This window comes from Crocodylus porosus, unplaced genomic scaffold, assembly GCF_001723895.1.
Source record: "Crocodylus porosus isolate Cpor-Errol unplaced genomic scaffold, CroPor_comp1, whole genome shotgun sequence".
In the NCBI taxonomy this organism is placed as follows: Eukaryota; Metazoa; Chordata; order Crocodylia; family Crocodylidae; genus Crocodylus; species Crocodylus porosus.
The window spans coordinates 12,140,908-12,145,819 of record NW_017728909.1 but is presented as its reverse complement, the minus strand read 5'-3'; positions in this window follow the sequence as shown (position 1 = coordinate 12,145,819).

The window sequence follows — 4,912 nt, the reverse complement described above, 5'->3', positions numbered from 1 at the left end:
GCCGGTCATCGTAAGATCTGTTTTCCTGACCTCTGATCATGCACGTGGCTCTCCTCTGGACTCTCTCAAGCTTCTCCACATCCTTTTTGAATTGTGGAGCCCAAAACTGGACGCAGTACTCCAGCTGCGCCTCACCAAGGCCCTGCCTTGGTGAATCCAAAGCATAAATATCCTGTCCTTTACTATTTGGGACAAAACAGTTCAATTAGCTGGCAAGCTTGACATTTAATCCCTGTGGAAACCACACTGATATCCCAGGGTAGAATTTGGTCCACAGGGATCAATTTTCCTACTTCAGTGCCATGGCTGGTGAAGAGGAAGAAGAAGTTCTCCAAAGGGTATAGGGTAAATATCTTGACTATAACACCCATGTTATCCAGCTCAGTCATTCTCTACCAAGTTCCTCTGCTCTCTGTTGAGTGGGCTCACATGACTTACAATGCCCTCAGCATCCTGCCCTCTGCTTCACCCAAAATTTGGGTCCAAATTGCTCATAGATTGATCTCATCTGACACCCACAACCCCTTGTTGGTGCACCATAAGCAATCTGCTTCTTGTAGTTATGGCTCCACAGAATACCCCAACCATCTGTGTATCTTTTGCTAAGTGTTCTGGTTAATAGAATCAAAAAGCAACCTATCTAATGCTGACTCCATAGCTGGGTTGAGTAGCAATTGCAGCGGTGGAGGGGGGCAGAGAGATACCTCAGTCCAGTACAATAAACAAGAAGTCACAGAAAAGTGGGGCTAGAAGGGACTCGAGGGATCATCCACACTAATTCCCTGCTCACAACAAGCTAGTCCATGTCCAACTATTGCAGACAAATATTTGTCTAACCTGAATTTAAAAATTTCCAGAGATGAAAATTCCCGTCTACATAATTTGTTCTGAACTGCATTGAAAGTTAGAAAGTTCCTCCTAGTTTCCAACCTAAATCTTCCTTGTTGCCATTCAAGCTTGCTGCTTCTCTTCCTGTTCCCTGTGGACCGAAGGAACAATTGATCACCATCCTCTTTATCACAGGTCTTTTCACATTTGAATCTTATTATGAAACCCCCACCTAATCTAAACTAAATAATTCCAGTTCTTGAAACCTTTCCTCAAACACTGTTTTCTAGCCCTCTAATCATCTCTGTTGCTCTCCTCAAGACTCTCATCAATTTGTCCACAATTTTAAACACATGCAGATACCAAGGGGAAGGACAATTGTTTCAAATGTTCCAGATTAATATAGGCAGAAGTAAGGGGGTGATGCATAAAACAAACCACAGGAGAATAGAGGTTGTACACTGAGACCATATAAGACTCACCCATAACCAGTAACAAGAAAAAGGAACAGAAATAATTTTTTCATTATTTTGAAATTCAATCAGCTCTGACTGTCCAAATCCCACTGGGAGTTTTGCTCATGTGACAGGGGGCACACTCGGAGCCAGGTCTCACGCCAGCCCGTCCACCTGTCTCTATGGGGCATTCCACCCAGTCTCGCCTGCCATGACTTTGCTGTTCCATAAACTGGTGGAAAATGTGGGAGACTCCTAGGGCTGTGTGAAACAGCACTGTTCCATTTCGCCTTGAGTTTCGATGGTCCTATGGAAGAGTGTTCTGTTTCGAATTTCATTTAGAGTTGAAACAGCTGTTCCTTTCCAGCGAAACAGAAAGGCTGTTTTGACACTGTTTCAATGTTTTGCTAAGGATGGGAAGTCAACCCATCTGCAGCGCTAGATCAGGCCGGGGCGGAAGGCAGCCCAGTTGGGCTGCTTTCCCGTCCCTTGCACTAGAACAAAAAAAAAAAAAAAAAAAAGGTTATTAAAGTGGTCCACCAAGACCCTCAGCAATTTTCAAGTGGTCCATGAAAAAAAAAAATTGGAGAACCACTGCTCTTTCTGATACTGAATTTTACTGCTGGGAAAACTGAAGCCGGGGAGTTGAGTGTTGCCATTCACTAAAGAGGTATAGAACTGGGCCCCAAGGACAAGATCCCGAGAAATACTCTAGGTGATCCCAACACTCATATCTAGGCCCCAGGAGACAATTCAAGAAGCTTAACTTTACCCTCTGCCTCAGTGAAAGAAGTTAGGGGTTTCTACAGGGCATCTTAGAGCGAGGGACAGATTACAGCTAAACAATGGCAACCGCTAAGCACAGGGATGTGCTCGGCTCGGTGCTGTCGGTGTGAGTTTGATGTGTTCGGACCATACCAAACAGATCGGGTCTCTCAGGATCTTAAGAAGAGAGCTTAGCAGCAAACTGGGCTTCTGGCTATTCAGGGCAGCATGGTTCTGGGTATGTGCTAAAGCCTAACTCTAGATACCAAAGTCCTTTTTCTGTCCAGAATGCAGGCATGGGATAAATTTAGGCACCTCTAGGGTAGGTGGTCACTGAATCACTCTTACAGATTTGGAGTCTAAAAACTGCATATGTGCCTACGTGCTAAGTAACTTGCCCAAGTTGACAAAGGGAACCAATGCCACAGTCACTGTTAAACTCAGGAGCGCCTTGCTCTGTGTGGTGTTTAGACCTCACATCAGCCCTAGAGGAAATTAGCTAAAGAGAGCCTCTCTGCAAACACTCGGCCTCTCTTCCAATTACCATAGCTATTACTGAATATGTTATTAATAGCAAGTGAAATCTGGCTCAGCCCACCCTATCTGGTAGACACTGAACCCCAGCTGAAGCCATTATGAAATCCATCCGTGATATGACTTCAGAAACCCTGGTGAAATTCTGGCAAATATGCCAATCCTAATGTATACAGTTGGTTGGCAGCATCAGTCTACATGGCATACAGATGTTCATAGGTATAATGTAGGCTAAAAGGACCGAATCCCACTGATTTGCTATAAACTACAGACAGACTACTGCTTTGCATGAGAATAAACAAGCCCAGCCTTTGAACAGTATATAATGAAAACAAGCAACGTACTCTTTGCCAAAAGGCCAGCAACCAACACCGGATATTTTAGGGGTGAGACAAAAAACAGTGCAGGATAAGTGTAGAAAGATACACTGCAGTCACAGAAAAAGCTTGTGTCTGTTTACTAGTCTAGTCTAAAGAGAGAGGTTATTATTAACCCAACTATTCTCAGGTGTCAGACAGGAAGAAATACTTAATCCCAAAGTCCTTGCTGATATGATCTCTGTACTTCTGAAACAAGGTCTGGTTTAGATTGGTAAAAATGGAAATCCCTTAGTCAACAGGACACCTAACACTACCTCAACTGCAACCCTGGAGCAAACATCTCCAGGGTGAGTGAGAACCATCACTACCAACTTTGAGGGGAGATTTTAAGTCTGAATTGAAAATAAAGCAGCCAGTTCATTTCACATTGGCTAATGACCAGCCTCAGTCAGTATAGGCCTGAATGGGTCCACCTAACAATGCAAGAAAAAAAAAATACTAGTCAAACTATCTTGATGGCCCTGGACACCCAAAGGATCACAAAAGCTGTAACAGGGGTGTTGGTTGTAGCCGTGTTCGTCTAAAGACACAGGTAGATAAGATTCTTAGGGTAAATGTGATCTTTTTACTAGATAAACTAGCAACATTGGGAAAAACTGTTTTTTTGCAAGCTTTTGGGCACAAACACCCTTCTTCAGGCAGAGGGAGAGTCTGCTGTTGTTTTGTGTTCTCCTGGATGATTTCATGTGCTCCTGGGTCCATCCAGGAGAACCCCAAAGCTGTAACATGCACTTGAGCACAGGTGGTTAGGAGGCAGATGACAGGGATACCAGCCTGCACTTCGGAAGTAGATGGGCAGGAAACAGTAACACTATATCCAGACCCCTTCTTTCTGACCTGGTCTACCATGGGTTAACCCACCTTTCTTCCTCAAACCACTTCCCATAATATGCTTCTTCAAGGTTCAATAAAAGCTATTACCAAAAAAAATAAAATAAAAAAATAACCCCAAAAACAACAAAAAGAAAGCTTTGCTTGTAGCATATTCACTGGACCATGACAGCTACAACATGCTGCTCCTCCAGTATGGTATTACAGTAGTGCAGCTACTATATTTACTTGAGCATTACAGCATTGCAGTAATCCATTTAGTGCTAACATTGACTGAGGGCAAAATCTTGCAAGGTGCTAATCACTGTAGCCCCAATCGAACAAAGCAATTAAGCATTTGTTCAAATACAATCAACTGAATAATCCCTCCAGAAATGATCTAGAGCACTGGTAAACGTTTTAGGGCCCATACTAGGATATAGCTGCCTGTAATAGCAAAGGACTGAATGCAAAGAGACAGGAGGCCCCTTCTGCTGCTGTGTTCCTACTAGGGATAATTTCACATATTGGTCCAGGAGTCACAAATGCTATATTTCCCATAACCCCCTCCCATCTTTGTTGCTGCAAACTCGGCCTTGGAAATTACTGGGCAAGGCTGGCCCTCTGGGCCATCATCCTGAGCAGGCACTTTTGTGCCACACACAAGAAGCCAAGTTCTGCCCTCATTTATTCTGGCATCAATCCCAACTAACTCCACCAACTCCCATGCAGTTACCTGGATTTAAACTTGTGCAGCTCAACACAGACTTTTCCTGTGTCAGCCCTGAGAGATTTCCTGTCCCTGACAGCACGAGAGAAAGCAGCTTTGGAATCCAGTGGTGGGTGCCAAATTAATTATTCAAAGCAAGAGGGAAGGGTTTCTTCCTCTTGAATCTCTGGACCTGCTGCATTCTGTAATCCTTGACTAGAAGAAACGGATAATATAATGAACTGCAGAATTTATGTCCAAATGACTTGGATTCGGAGAGACAGCACAGGCTCATATTAGACATGTATCCCCTTTGGTGCTAATACAAATACTATTATTGTAAGCACTTACAAACAAACTGAAAACAAAGGAGATTCTTGCCTGTTCCAACCTGTGAGGACTGTTACGGTCTGGAGTCTGTTATGCTTGAT